Source organism: Meles meles, chromosome 9 (assembly GCF_922984935.1).
Source record: "Meles meles chromosome 9, mMelMel3.1 paternal haplotype, whole genome shotgun sequence".
Taxonomy (NCBI): Eukaryota; Metazoa; Chordata; class Mammalia; order Carnivora; family Mustelidae; genus Meles; species Meles meles.
In genome coordinates this window covers 98,060,831-98,077,212 of record NC_060074.1, presented here as the reverse complement: position 1 = coordinate 98,077,212, position 16,382 = coordinate 98,060,831, and the positions used below count along the sequence as shown (strand labels likewise).

The 16,382-nt window shown below is 45.0% G+C and overlaps 1 protein-coding gene across 1 annotated transcript in view; it reads right to left on the bottom strand.

Annotated features, from left to right (window-relative positions):
* NCKAP5 (NCK associated protein 5) overlaps window positions 1-16,382 on the bottom strand; it is a 977,613-nt gene that overhangs the window by 888,505 nt on the left and 72,726 nt on the right. The window lies entirely within an intron of this gene.

Below are 16,382 nucleotides of genomic sequence, written 5' to 3'. Positions count from 1 at the left end.
AAATGGGTTGTCTTGGGGTGCCGCTCTTTTTAGACATACTCTGAAGGTTTTCATCTTGGGGTAGAAGAAAATGTTCCATGCGGGGTAGGCAGAATTTTGTATCTATGTGCACATAGGTGGATTTTCTTTCTTTCTTTTTTTTTTAAGATTTTATTTATTTATTTGACAGAGAGAGATCACAAGTAGGCAGAGAGAGTGAGAGGGAAGCAGGCTCCCTGCTGAGCAGAGAGCCCGATGTGGGACTCGATCCCAGGACCCTGAGATCATGACCTGAGCGGAAGGCAGAGGCTTAACCCACTAAGCCACCCAGGCGCCCCCCCCCCCCACTTTTTTTCCTGAGAAGAGTGCTAGAAGCTTTCTTTAGATTCTTAAAATTTTTTTTAATTTTCATTCCAATGTAGTTAACAGTGTTATATTCATTTCAGGTGTGCAACATTGATTGAACACCTCCATACAGTACTCAGTGTTAATCAAGATAAGCGTGCTCTTGATCTCCTTCACCTTATTTCACCAGATTCTCAAAATTTTCATGACCTACATGCACCACTCCATCATGCCCCCGCCCCAAAATCTTTGCCAAGTATCTGTAATAATCGCAAGGAGTACTGTAAGCCCCGGGCCACTTGGAGCCAGCAAGACAAAAGTGAGCACTTTCTTGCCTGTTTCCACTGGAGTCTCTCCTTCTGTCAGCTGGCTCCTGCTAGTTCTCTCCCCACCACAAATCCTCCACCTCACCTCTGTCCTGAAGCTCAACACTCTAGACCACTGTTCTCCTTCCTTCCTCTGCACTGCTATAATGCTGCTGACTATTTATATTTATTTGCAGCTTTTTATATACCAACTTGTATTTTTAGCTTGTTTTGTAGCCATCTGTGTTCTGTCTCCCCAACCCAGTTTGAAAGGTCTTTGAGGGCAACCATTGTGTTGTGTTATTTGTTTACCCTCAAATCGCCTGCCATAGTCAATCTTCAGCTCAGATGGGGGTAGGGCGCTGCGAATGGTGGCAGGAATAAGGTTGGCAGATTCCAGGGAATGGGGTATATATTTAGATTAAACACTCTCCTGGCCCTTGGAAAACAATGATCTCACATCTCAATGCTTTTCCACAGTGGATGCTCAAAATTATTTTCATAGAGAGCAGTGGTAGGTTATTGATTTGAGGGGGTATCAAGGTCCCCAAGTATTCCAGTTTCATATAAGAATCATATAAAGACAGTGCATAGCTCCTATGAGTTTTAACCAACATAGTATTTATGGAAAGCAAATTAGAAATGCCTAAAGATTTTCTAGGTCCAAACCCTTAGAGCCAGCAAGTCCACTTTTCCAGAGTGATCCCACCAATAAATTCACAAAAGAGCTTAGGATATAAGCCCAAAAACGTTCTTAGCAGCATGATTTATAACCGATAAAACAGAGATAATTTCAATATCCATCTGTATGAAAAAAGGTAAGTATACAAATTAGGGTACATGCACAGTACAGAAAACTTAGAAGGGGTTGAAAAAATTGAGGTAACTCTGCATATACTGATATGGAAAGAAGGAGCTGCTTGTTGAATGAATAAAGCAAATTGCAGTGAAGAATGTAACATATGATGGAGGAATCATGCCAATTATGAACAGCGGCTATCCTTGGGGAGTAAGATAAGGGGAACTTTCACTTCTGTATGCTTATGGGTGGTTTGATTTTTTTTACTGAGCATGTTCCACTTTTGTTATTAAAAATAATAAAAGTCCATGATTGTATAATTTTCAAAACAAATCACGAGAAGAGACCAGCTACATTTTTTTTTTCAACAAATGTCTGACATAGAGTAGATGCTCACTAAAGACCTATCTATCGAACACATTTTTTTCAGGGTTCCTACAAGGATACTTCAGCACATGGGGTTGGAATGGGGTAAAGAAGATGCGAGAACCAGACTGGATTTTCATTCCTGATCCAACGGTCAATCCCCCTTTCTAGTACATTGGAAGACTGGTTTGAAAACCTCTGAGTCTCCGTCTACCTTAAACAATGATTAAAGTTAAGTGTTCAGGACATAAAGTGCTGACCTTTCTGTTGTGCAATTGATGTTTGACAAATGGAATTTTCAGGTGAGACAAGTATGAACCGCTCTGGTTCTGTTCGGTGGTTGCTAGCAAGCACGGGAAGACAAGTCAGAAAGCTTGTAAGGGCACAGTTTGGCCCAGCTCCTTGTCAGGGCTGATCTAACTTTAAGGAACTCTCCAGAGAAAAGTTGGAAAAGTCTAATCCATAAAGAGTCTCCAGAGCTTTGTTAAGGACTCCAAGCTTTGAAGTTCAGGGGCCTGGAGTGATGGCACAATGCACAAGTCTGTCTCCTCTACACACAGCCGACAAGACCTCTATAACGGAAACCCGCAGGCATTAGCCATGCATTAGACACGATGTTTTTCTTTACGGGGAAAGAGTCCACCAGAAAGAACGACTGAAAATTTCCACCAAGGTAAGCTTGGTTTTTTCAAAGCACTATTTCCATTCCTCTAGAGAAAACATTCTGGAGTCTTGTCTTAGTGAGAAAATATCTTATGTCTGTAATAATTTCAAGAAAAGGAAAGCACAGTCCGTATTTCCTGCTTGTTTTTTATTTTGCTATAATCAACACATTATAAGAACCAGAGGCCAGATTCTGTTTAAATACACATTTGGAGCCCCTTAGGTGTGATAGGGTCACACTTTCTTAAGTGAAAGTTAAAGACAAGTATTAAACTTGACTTCTACTTAGTATAAAATTAAATAAGGGATGGGGGGGGCACTGTCTTCCCCATCTCTACCAAGTGGTCATTACTGCTACTGCCTAAATTACCTCCTCACCTGCTAAGGTACTGAGCTCACCTCCCCTGCCAGGGCCTTCCTGGCCTCATTCAGGCAATCCCCACTCTCCCAGGAGACCAGCCCTCACCCATGGAGGACTGCCAGGTGGTGTTATAAAAAGCATATGAATGTAAATGTCTATTTATCTGCTCCATTTTCAAAAAGTCTTGTACTGTATTCTTCATGGTTGAGTGTTTTCTGGAAAATCCCTAAAGTCAGAGATAGTAATCAGATCTGTGAGGTGTGAAACACAGCCAAGAGGTCCCTTAGAGATGCTTGCTGTATGATGGCCGTGTATTATGGGGACATACCAAAACTATCATCGCAGGTGCACTTTGTACCTCCAGGGTCTGATTTCCCCTCTCTTTTGCCTCTTATCCCCTGAAACACGTATAACTACCACCATTTATGAGGCATTTATGTGTGTTATTTGCATTAAATGTATTACCTAATTTATCTTTAAAATAACCCAGTGAGTCCCATACTGTTATTCTCACACCCCCTTTTACAGCTAAGGAAACGGAGGCCCACAGAGATGCGTTACTTAAATAATTGGACTATGCTCACACGATAGGAAGAGGTAGCTCCACCATTTGTGGAGGATTGTGAACCAAAAAGAGATTTGATAAACCAATCCGAATGATGACAAATTGGAATTAGAAGCATGTAGTCATCATCAAAGCACTCATTTCTGATTCTGATATGTGACACATGACAGTAGTCATTCAACAGAACTTCAGACTTCAATATCAAACTAGTGTGATATCTTTCCCTCCCATAACCCAGCTGTTCTGCTTAGCTCTTAAAGGAGATGTGGTGTAGGCCTCAAAACCAATGCAAAGACCATGGGAATCAAGCTCACGGGACTTATGCCCAGAGCATCACCGGTGGAGTAAATTCTCCATGCCATCCATTCTCCATCGTGCAGAGAAAATATCGAAGAGTAGGCATTTAAGTGTTTTCTGTTTCCCTTTACACAGAGCCTTCAGTAACCCATAATCCTATGCTTTAATATCTGTTTTTTTCCTGTGGAGGTAATGGATGTGCCAATGCTTAAGAGATCGCCTATTGCCAGCCAGTCCACCCCACACAAGTGAATATAGTCAGAAATAGGAAGCAGGAGAGAATTTAGAAAGAGTGACATGGGCACACTTCAGAGTTCAAACCACCCTGGCTTTTTAGAGCGAGTGTCTAGGGGCCCTGAGAATCTACACGTTTGAGAAGAGGCCCACATTGTTCTCAAGCTGGTTCTCCTCAGACCATTTTTTGTTTGTTTGTTTTTTTAAAGATTTTGTTTATTTATTTGACAGACAGAGATCACAAGTAGGCAGAGAGGCAGGTAGAGAGAGAGGGGGAAGCAGGCTCCCTGCCCAGCAGAGAGCCCGATGTGGGGCTCGATCCCAGGACCCTGAGATCGTGACCTGAGCCGAAGGCAGAGGCTCAACCCCTTGAGCCACCCAGGCACCCCCTCAGACCGTATTTTTAAAAGCACCAATTATAGCAAGAGAAATGAACATAAGACCTTCTTGTCTACCACCAGACGTTGAGAAAGACCAAGTGGCTTTGTCCAGGTTCCTTGGGAAGGAGCGCTGTGACCAACAAGCAAATTCCTGGTCACCATTCTCCACATGGATCCCGTCGGACACAGAGCTGGTGTATGAAATGCAGCTCGGAAGAAACACAGCGGGTGTCACGCTGCCAGTCCCAAACACATAGTCAGATAGAAACATTTCCAGGCTTTAATCACCGCAGATGTTACAGTAGTTCCCGTACATAAATCAAACAAAAACAAGAGTACGCCATAAAGTGTGAAGCCCCACGAAGGTCAGATTACTCTCCTAACAACTGCTCTGAGGCATTTCATGATACCTCAAATTTCAAACTTACAAATGCCTTTTTCCTCATTGGGGAAAGGGCGGGGGGTCGCTTGCTGGTACCCTCAATGCACATGTACTCTTCTGGGTTGCTGACACGATTGGGGCACCAGGGACCTTTGGAGAGGGCCTGACCGCAAACTTCTGTGGAAAAAGAATGTGAAGGGGAAAGATGTAAAATGGAACCTACTATAAAATAATTCGTCCTGGAAGTGGGGTGCTATGCCCCACCCCCATGCATTTGCTCTCCCACGCAGCTCAGGCTCCAGGTCCAGCCCCCGAGGAAGAGCAGGGGTTAATTTTCCTCAGGCATGAGAAGACTCTTGATGAAAGGCCCTGTGTAAGTATAAAGTATCACCATGAAGTTGGAGGGTTTTATTTCAGCCTCCTCATTGTGTTGTTGACAGTGCATACTGTGAGTTTGACATTTTTAACTACTTTGCTTGCCCCAAATAAAAAGGGCCCAGGCGGGAGGAGGTGGGAAAGGGGAGGGGAAGGGAGCCGTACTCTCCCGCTCACTTGGATTTTATACCCATCTGATGTACGGCACTAAAACCCAGTTTGCCAGCCGGGTCCAACAAAGCTACCTCAGAGATTTATGCAAATTCATTAAACTACAAGATGCAAGTCGCATTCCTTTCAACCTGAGAATGGAGACCTCCTGAAACCAGAGCCTGGAGGAGGCCTCGAGGGACACGGCTGTCCATGGACTGAGAAAGCAGTTCATTTGGTGGCCTGTGGGGATTGTCTAAATAAAAAGACCCTGAGTTCAATTTTCACCAGATACAAAGAGGCTATTAAAATCAGTGGTTGCCCTGAGGGAAGGAAAAGGGTGGAGACAGCCACTGCTTCTCGGATGTGTGAGACCAGGATTATGGTGTGATTGGTGCCTTTAAGAAAGCCTGCCCTGGATGGCATGACAGTCAACGCCTCGTGGTTCCAGAAACACACTGGGGTCCTGCACCTAATGGACCCTGCCCACCCAACCCCCCCCCCCCCACACACACACACAAGACTAGCCCCTGACAACCACCCTGGGATGCAGAAAAGAAAGGGAGCTAGCCAGTTAGGGTGCCCTGGGGTGAAAGCAGGACTGTGACCCCAGGGGACAGAGTTGAGGGCTCCTAAACCCTTGCCTGCTTTTGCCCAAATGGCCAGCAGAGCCCTGGGCAGACTCTGAAGCTCCCAATGGCCCCAACATTCCTCCCTTCATGCTGACAAATCTTTTTAAGCTAAAAAGACAAAAGCAGGGATGCTGGAGGGAAGGCAGGGCAGGGGTCTATTGTAGGGATGGACTGGAAGAGAGCTGTGCCTTTTCTTCTTCCCTTCACCTTCAGAAGCACGCATGTGCCTGCGCGCGTGTGCACACACACACTCATACACACACACACACACTATGAGTTCTTTTCTCTGATGGCCTGATATTTTAGGTTCCAGAAACATCTTATTTTTGTTGCAACTATTTCATGGGCCCTTTAGGAAAGGCATCCTGCAGATCAGAGAAAGACAGGCTACCCTTTCTACAGCATGCCCCCAACAATATAGCCCTGGAAAGTCAATAGAAGCAGCAGAAAATGGGGGGAGGACCAAGGGAGAGCTGCTCACTCAGGTGCAAAGAACACCTGTGGAAATGTGGGCTGAGGTTCAAGGGGATGCATCAGGCTGGGTTTTGCCTCAGATGGGTTTTCTCAGGGCCAGGGCCAGCTCTGTCCCCTTACCCTAGACCAGCAGCGAGAAGGTCAGTCACTATACGAGCAGGGATGAGACACACTTAGCCTGTCTCCCCAGAGAGGAAGTCCTGTTCTTTCCTCACCTTCCCAGGCAAAGCTCACTCTGGAATTGAGAAACTGTCCTTCATCCAGAAAACCATCCAATACTAGGAGCGTCCGTAATGCCCCTGAGGATGAGCAAGCCCGTGAGACTTAACTCTGCAGATAACAGAGCTCCCCAGCTCTACTCTCACTGCTGGTTTAAACTTTATACCTTCAATAAATCCAGGTGAGCCGTCTGAAGACAGAGTAAGCCTTTCCTGGGTACAAGAATCTATTGCTAAACCTAAAAATCTACTGGTGGGGAAATTATTTTAATTTTCTAATAACAAAGAATACCCATTCATTTTATTAGTTATCATTTATTATTTTGACTGGTGATAATAACGTAAGTCCTATCAGTCAAGGTCAGGAGGGGCCACTGTTAGGTTAGAAACACTTATCATATGGCCAATACCTTCTGAATAAATATAAAAATGATACATTCCTTGTTTGTATAGAATAGTTACTGTACTAAGGAGCCTTTAAAATGTTATTTTAGCAATGGGATACTTTTTAGTATATGTGCTGCCGAAGCGAGCACGCAATGGGATACTTTTAAAATAAAATCTTGGGTAGAAGTTTTAGGATACTATCCCTGACCTCCGCCAGCCCACCCCGCCAGCCATCTCCTACCCCACCTGCCAAAAAGAGCAGAGAAAGGACACACTTTCATAGGACACACATGAACTAAACGACATTATTCTTTCCCTGTTTATTCACTCCTGATTGACCCCTACTCTGTGAGATCTTTTGACCTAGACCCTCTGTAGCACCCAGCTTAGCACTTAATTACACACAGCAAGGACTCATGGGCTCACATTGGCTTTGGTAAGCCATGCTTACATCCCAGTCAGGTTGCTGTCATCCCGATTCAGAGACCGTGTTCTAGACTTCGTAGTTAGTATGATGCTAGGCATGGGGCCTACAAAGTAAGGGTAAGCAGGTGGATCTGACCCAACATGGGATGCCAGTCACAGGCTTGAATGGGTACCAGGGAAGCAGGGAGGCAAGGCTTCAGTGCCTCCGATGAGGAAACGTGATTGTCTTTCTTCTTTTCCTCCTCCCTTTTCCTTCTTCAGCTGCCCCTCTTGCTGTCTGCTCCTCCAAGACGCAATCACTATCACTAATAATAGTGAAAAATATATTGGGATTCCAGAGAAAAATAACACATATTTGCCTAACAAATGTCATGTGAACTTGAGGACTATATCAACACATCTCTTAAGTCGTTATGTTTTTAAGGGTACCTGGGTGGCTCAGTCGGTTAAGCGTCTGTCTTTGGCATGGGTCATGATTCTGGCATACTGGGACTGAACCCTGCATGGATCTCCCTGCTCATCCAGGAACCTGTTTCTCCCTCTGCCTCTGCCCCTCCCCCTCACTCATGCTCACATGCCCTCATGCCTGTGTGCACTATCTCTCACTCTCAGAATAAATAAAATCTTTTAAAAAAATCATTATCTTTGGGGTACCTGGGTGGCTCAGTCATTGAGTGACTGCCTTCAGCTCAGGTCATGATCCTGGAGTCCCAGCATCAAGCCCCACATCAGGTTCCCTACTCAGCGAGGAGTCTGCTTGTCCCTCTGACCCTCCCCTCTTCTTGTGTTCTCTCTCTCTCTAATAAATGAATAAAATATATTTTTTAAATATTTTATTTATTTATTTGACAGAGAGAGAGGTCACAAGTAGGCAGAGAGGCAGGCAGAGAGAGAGGGAGAAACAGGCTCCTCACTGAGCAGAGAGCCCGATGCGGGGCTCGATCCCAGGACCCTGAGATCATGACCTGAGCCGAAGGCAGAGGCTTAAACCACTGGGCCACCCAGGCGCCCCAAATGAATAAAATCTTTTAAAAATCATTATCTTTTAAATTTATTATTGAATTTGCTAATGCATTCTCTGAATCACTCACCAAACATTATATGGAGCACTTTACAGTTTATATAACAAATCCTCATTGGACACCTCCTGTATGCTAGGCTCTATGCATATTTTGGAATCCAAACAGCTACAGATACTCATAGAATATTCTGTGGCCATCTATTGATTGGGAGGTGTAATAGAAAATATTTTTACCCCAGTTTTGAAGAAAATCGTCTGAAAGTATAGGGATCATTCGTCTAAGGGTGAGAGGTGGTAACAGATATTATGTCAGAAATAGAAAAGTTTGGGTAGCCTGAAAATAACCTGCAGCTAATTGAACAAGATGTACCAATCTCTCTGATACAAAGAACTTGGTCATTAGGAGGGAGCCTAGTTCCTCAACGGATTGTTGACTGAGTGTGAATTGGGCTTAACGGGAGGTTAGAAAGTTCAAAGGTCACCATGGTGACACATATCAGCTCTTCAGGGCCTTTCCTGTACCGCATTCCATATTTTGGACATAAACTAAGCAGATCTTGTTCTCATTTCAAGGTAGAGACAAGATTCATTTCACCAAGAGTTTTTGGCCTTGGATGTGGATTAAGCCACCCTTAGAAAAGCATTCCCAGGAATAGGTGATTTCCCTGACCCCCACACCAGACCCCCACACCAGCCCTAAGTCAGGTCCAGTCCTCAGGAGAGACTCATTCAGCCCGGGAGAGGGCGGTGCTGGATATGTGGGGCTTCAGTCTGGGGTGGAAGTAGGCTCCTTACTAATTTCAAAACACATATTACACTTCTGGTGAGAGGGAAGGAAGGGAGGGAGGAAAGGAAATTCCAGAATCACTGAGGGGAAGGCAGTGTGGACAGAAGGCTCCCAGGACTGGTCTGCAGTGCCCATGGGTACAAGAGAGTCCCGGCCTGGGCCTGAAGACACTGGCTCGGGCCTGGCCTGAACAGTCCAGCACTGCAAATATTCAGGAGCATTACGGCATTTAGCTCTGGATTGTATCCTCGATTTATTGCCTGTTTTACTACTCTTTCTATTCTTTCCCTATCCTTAGCAGTTTCTTTCCCCCAAAAATCTCTTTTAATTCATTGTCCTCACGTTCCATTTCCTTTTGATCTATATTTATTAGCTGCCAAATATGTGCAAAGCACTGCAGGAATCCTCCAGAATGTCACTCCTAACTAGATGGAAAAATGGCTCCTCATGGTTTCCCAACTCTCTACCCATCCATTGTCCATGGCTTCAGTTGTAAGTCCATGAGGTGCCTTGGGAAAGGCTTTGTTCAACCCATGTAGAACTGAAGTTTAGCAATGAAAGTCGAGCATCCTGGGAAACACCTGGGTCTGCACAAACCAAGAGGGCTGATCACCTTAAGCCCACCTAATTTCTACTGGCAACTTTCCAAAGTCTATAAAGAAGTCTAAGTGGGAACAGTGTATTTCTGTACAAGTCACCTAGGACTTAGGAGTTTCTTCCGCCAGCCCCTCCCGTGTAAAGATTCCGCAAGGCTTCCTCTCTTTCCAGTCCCACTTCCTACAGCAACATAAGCCTCCGCTCTGGTCTTGTGTTTCCAAATTCCTGGCCACCCTCCCTTCCTTCAGCATCATTCTTTACTCATGGACAACCTTCTTTTTTACTCCTACCCATCCCAGTAAAAGACATTTGATCACATGGTAAAGTCTTTGCAGAGAAACGCCGTGGTGTGTCTTCTTGGGAAGCCCTCGTTTTTTAGTCTGGAAGTCAACCTGGAGGTGGAGGATGTGGGCTTGTGCTGCCCAGACCCCTCCTCAAGCAACAGGGGGCCTCTAGCTGCCAACTCCCTCAAGATTTTCCTCACCAAGGGCCCATCCTTCCCAAAGGGGCCCAAATCCAGTTACCGATTCATGCAAGAATACAAAGGCCCGGGAATTCTGAGTTGATTTATGTCACCTCAAGGGCCACCTGCATTTGACAGCTGTCCATAGGGTTGGCTGAGGCTCTATGGTGTGTGCAACACAGTTCACCTTCTCTTTGTGCCCAGTCCACCTTCTTCCCTTCACTCCTGCTCTTATCAACCCCAGCTCATGTTGTCACCCGCCCCCCACTCCACAACCCATATCCTACCCCAATCAATATACAGGTGATATCTCAGTGTCTGCTCCTAGGGAGCCCAACCTACATCACAGCCTCAAACCTTGAGAATTTTAAGTAGGAAAGAGGAAAGTATGTGTGTTTTCTGTCGAGTCCTCAATACAATCAGTTTTCTTAGATAACGAAGACACTGAATCAGGGCAAGAAACCACAAGTGACGCTCCAGTACAGAAACAACCCAACAGATCATCTAAAGGGAACCCACTTAAAGCAGAGCAGCAGCTTGAATAATTAAAGAAAATACACAACATCACATAACAACAGTGGTAAGTGTAATGCCCACAAACACTGACAGAGCACCAAGGATGTGCCGAATGTCTCTCATAGCCCTCCACGTGTCTTCACTCAGCTAAGCATCACCGCAATCGTGTGCATAACATCCTTTCATTATCCTCCTGTTTACAGTGAGGAAACTGAGGCACACTCAGGTTGAGTAACTTGCTCAAACTTGCACAGCTAGTGAGCAGACAGAGCTAGGGTTTAAACGCAAGGAGTGGGCTCCAAAGCCTCCACCCAACGATCAGGATGTATGACGCGAACTCAGTACATGTACTCTAAATACTCATAAGAGACGAAAGCGAGGGGAAGCAATCAGTGAGAAATCAGTCAACAAAGAACTTGAATACACACAGGACTCAGAGGGACAGCTCAGGTGGGACCTGACAACAGCCCGTGATGGCACAGACTTTGATTCTCTGGCCAGATTCTGGCCTCTCCTTTATTCTCTCTCTCTCTCTCTCTCTTTTTTTTTTTTTTTTTTGGTCTAAGATTTTATTTATTTATAGGGTGCCTGGGGGGCTCAGTGGGTTAAAGCCTCTGCCTTCGGCTCAGGTCATGATCTCAGGGTCCTGGGATCCAGCCCCAAATCGAGTTCTCTGCTCAGCAGGGAGCCTGCTTCCCTCTCTCTCCCTGCCTGCCTCTCAGTCTATTTGTGATCTCTCTCTCTCTATCAAATAAATAAATAAAATCTTAAAAAAAAAAGATTTTATTTATTTGTCGGAGAAAGAGAGCACAAGCAGGGAGAGTAGCAGGCAGAGCAGGCAGAGGGAGAAGCAGGCTCCCCATGGAGCACGGAGCCCAATGCAGGACTCAATCCCAGGACCCTGGGATCATGACCTGAGCAAAGGCAGACACCCAACCGACTGAGCCATCCAGGCATCCCTCCTTTATTCTCTTTATACGGCAGGAGACCAGCTCAGGGTTGACCAGCCCAGGTCCATGTGTGAAGGCAGATAAGTGGGTATATCTGGCTAGAGTAAAGGATTTTAATGTAGAGATGCAGACGGATCCCTCCTTTATTCTCTTTATACGGCAGGAGACCAGCTCAGGGTTGACCAGCCCAGGTCCATGTGTGAAGGCAGATAAGTGGGTATATCTGGCTAGAGTAAAGGATTTTAATGTAGAGATGCAGACGGCTCTGAACAGAAATAGGAAATAAAACTGTCTCAGTGAAGGGAAACAAGTGATAAGATTAATGCCCTTGTCCCACTCATGGCAAAGATCACTGTCTTCTGTCATCAATAGGCTACATCAATATTTTGATGACCTTCCTTTTCAACCTACATAAGGATAATCCTCTATGTTAAACTGAGATACATCCAGGCCCAATTCCCAGCCTCCATGTCAATGTCTCTGCGGGTTTCACCTATGTATCTTTCTCTCCCTATTATAGTTTCACCATGAGAACACAATTCTTTTATTTTCCAGAAATAGAGGATAGATAAAGAACACTGTAAAGATTTTTGGCTTCTGTACACGTCAACGCAAAAAACAGAGATTAAATTGTTGTCTTTTCCTTTTCTAACCAGCTCTGGTGCTGTAGAGAAACTAGACAAACCAGTGAGCCCACTGCCAACCCATCAATCAAAAGTTACAGGTGCAAGCCATGGATTCTTTCCCTGAGACTCAGGAGGCTAGAGTTTCCTGGCTTTCCCTCATGACCTGTTTTCTCACCCACGAGTTATGGCTAAGCTGGGATGACTGGTCATTGCTAGTTCTTGGAGATGAATTTTTAAACCACATTCTACCTTCAAACTCTCTGTCGTAGAAAAGAGAAAAAGATGAATATAAATAAATTTTTTATTAAAAAAAATCCTACCCTGCAAATTATTCATACTCCAGGTCTCTGGTCAAGCAGGATCTAAATTTTGGTACCTGTGTTTCTCTGAGCTCTGTGTATTATTCAGATGCTTGTGGAAAACTGAACCCCAGGCTTGATGCTTAGAAGGGAAACAGCTATTTTCTCTTTTACCATGGAAACCCTGTGCACTGCGAGGTGCTAAGAAGAAATGAAAAGCTTCAATAACTTGGGGGATGGCTGCCTCTACCTTAGCCAGTATAATGAAGTTACAGGCAGCATAAATCATGGGGTGTAAAGCAGGCTGTCTCTTGAAGGCCCAGGGAAGGCTCTTACTCAGAACATATCAGGATGGTTTATTCCACGACGGGGTACGCACTTCCCCACAAGCTTTAATTACCTCTCGGTACCTTAGAACACTCAGTGTGCAGGTCCTCAGAGGTAAGGAATTATTGTGGACAAACTTTGGTTTTGCACCTGCCCCTTGCATCCGGAATATACTATCACAACATCAAAAATATCAGTCATTATGTTTTAAGATCATGTCTCAGGGATATGTGTAAGTATGTGATTATCTGACCACCCTGAGTGTGTAACCAGTACCGTTTAACGTCTTTCTCTCTCACATCCATCATACACACACACACACACACACACACACACACACACACAGTTTTAGAAATAGTTTTAAAACACATAGTTTTAAACTCAGTAACTATTTACAACCAGTTATTTAAAAGTTCAGTTGAGGGGCGCCTGGGTGGGTTGGTGGGTTAACCTCTGCCTTCGGCTCAGGTCATGATCCCGGGGTCTTGGGATCAAGACCCACATCAGGCTCTCTGCTCAGCAGGGAGCCTGCTTCCCTTCCTCTCTCTCTCTGCCTGCCTCTGCCTACTTGTGATCTCTCTGTCAAAAAAAAAAAAAAAAAGGTTAAAAAAAAAGTTCAGCGGACATCCCTTTTCTTCCAACCCCCTTCCTCTTGCTCATCCTTTTCATACGATTTAAGTTCAGAACTCAGTAACATCTGCATTAGCCCCTAACACTTACTCTTTTTCAGAACTCTGTTCCACGTGGAATGACCTCATCCCAAGTTAATCCTCCATTGCTGCTAAAATAAATCTGTATTGAATGAGAACATTTGTTTTCCTCTCTTCAATACGAGTTTGAAAAATTCAAAATGTAAACGCGGGAAGGAAATGTCTCAGAGGCATCTGGGCTCCTGGTGAATAGTATCAAAATGCCACATGCTTGTAAGACACGGCTGGAGATGGTTATCTAATCGGCCGTCTGCACCTCCTCCCTCCCGTCTACTTCCTGCTGGACAGGATTCTTCCTCCAAAGAGTGAGCCCATTTAATTGGAACACACCGGCTAACGTAGGCCCCTCTGTTCTGCTTGGTGGGACCTCACTGGCTGCCCCTTGGTGCAGGTGTTAGTTTGGGAATGCATTCTCCCAGGGCAGGCATCTGGCCCTGGGTCCTTGGCAAACCAACTGTGACAGGTTCCTCCAACAGCTGCAGTGGCAGGCTGAGTTTCCAGGTGATTAAATAATCCAGCTTTCTGGCCTGCTCATGTGTCTGGATTGGAGCCATTTCCCTGGAATGGGGCTGAGCCAAACATGGCTGTCTGCTCAGTGACCACAGCTCTGTGTCTATGGGCTGAGGCTCCTCGGAAGTTACGAAATATCCCCTTCTCTTTCCCAGGCCACTCAAACCCAGAATTATCGCAAAATGCCCTTGGAAATACGAGCTCCTCCACTGCCTGAAATGGAGCTGAAAATATCACTTTTTGTCACAGATAACTGTTAAGGTCGATAGCTGCGCATTGAAAGGAAAGAGCTGATTCTAACACCAACTAGCAACTATTTTCTTCTTGCAATGTCCAGCATGGTCATTCAGGACACATTCAACGACAGGTGTATGCCAGATGAACATACAGATCAAGAAAAGGTACACCCAATGTTTTTACGTTTTCCAAAGACACAACACTGTGGAGAAATAATGAAAAGACTGCTTTGGGGGGAAGCTTAATGCTTCTGATATGTAAACTCAAGTGGCCTCCCATTGAATAAAAACACAAATCCACAGCAGGCGGTGGTTTAATTTAAGGAAAACCAACTGCTGCAAGGGGATCCTATAGACCAGTGATTTTTTTTTTTTAAGATTTTATTTATTTATTTGACAGAGAGAAATCACAAGAGAGGCAGGCAGAGAGAGAGGAAGAAGCAGGCTCTCCACTGAGCAGAGAGCCCGATATGGGACTTGATCCCAGGACCCCGAGATCATGACCTGAGCCGAAGGCAGCGGCTTAACCCATTGAGCCACCCAGGCGCCCCCAGTGATTTTTTTTTTTAAGATTTTATTTATTTATTCAACAGACAGAGATCACAAGTAGGCAGAGAGACAGGCAGAGAGAGAGGAGGAAGCAGGCTCCCCGCTGAGCAGAGAGTCTGATGCGGGGCTCGATCCCAAGGCCCTGGGATCAGGACCTGAGCCTAAGGCAGAGGCTTTAATCCACTGAGCCACCCGGGCACCCCTAGACCCGTGATTTTTAACCTGTGTCTCTGGAGCACAACATCAGGGTCACCTGGGAGCCCATGAAATGCAAATTCTCAGGCCCACCCCCACCTGCTGCACCAGAAACTCTGGGTGGGAACCAACAGTGGTTCAAGGAGCTCTCCCCAGCTGATTCCGATGCAAGAAAAGTTTGAGAACCGGTGTTCTAGGTGAAGCTGGGGCTTGACAGGACCTCACCGAGGGAGCGTGAGGGTTGCTCTGCAGACTGAGGCCTGCGTTCTCTCCCAATAATCGCTCCATCAGGATCTGCTCCTACTTCAGCTAGCTCAAATTCATGCTGCGATGATTCTCTCCTGAAAGGTACTAGTCCCAGCTGTCTCACATGCAATATAACCCCATACACATGGTCGTCCTCAGCTGGAGATTTGCTGCTCGACGTGCAGCTCCACAGACATTCAGATGTACCGACTCACCAGTAAGTCCTACTGAAAATTCCTCTGAGGGACATATACAAGTCTGTCCCCATTTCACAGATGGTGGAACTCTAGGTTGCCAATGGTCTTTCCCTGAAGACAAGATAAAAATAGTTCTGGGTTCACTCTTTTTTATAGTACATGGCATATGTGTATATATATATATATACATATACTGGCATATGTCTAGTCTCCCAGTCCAGTCAACTTGATATAAAATCAAATATCCTAAGACACTTTTCTAAGCCTCGACCAAGTAAGAGGCTAGGATAGGGGTATAGTCTTAGTTGTTCGCGGTATCTCCTGCCTCCAGTCAGCTGATGTAAAATTTCCATAGACCAAAATCACCTTGCTGAACAGAATCTGGGATAATAACCACTGTAGACAAGACCCTGCTGAGAGAGGCATCTCTGCACCACGTTAACAGGACTTGTTAACTGGTACAACCTTTTTGGGAAGCAATTTGGCATATCCTCTTAGTAACTGCACTTCTTAGCATTGAGCAAAATGAAATTGTCCACAGATGGTGAAAGTGATTAATATGCAAGGAGGTTTCCTGTAGTAATATTTTTACAAATAAAGAAGCTATTTGTCTTTCTCTGCCTGACTTATTTCACTTAGCATAGTATCCTCTAGGTCCATCCATGTTGTTGCAAATGGCAAGATCTCAATCTTTTTATGGCTGAGTAATATTCCATTACATATGTGTGTGTACGTGTGTGTGTGTGTATACACAAAACTTTATAATCAGTGAGATGCCATTCTTCAACAAATTATGAGTTAACCTGCAATATACC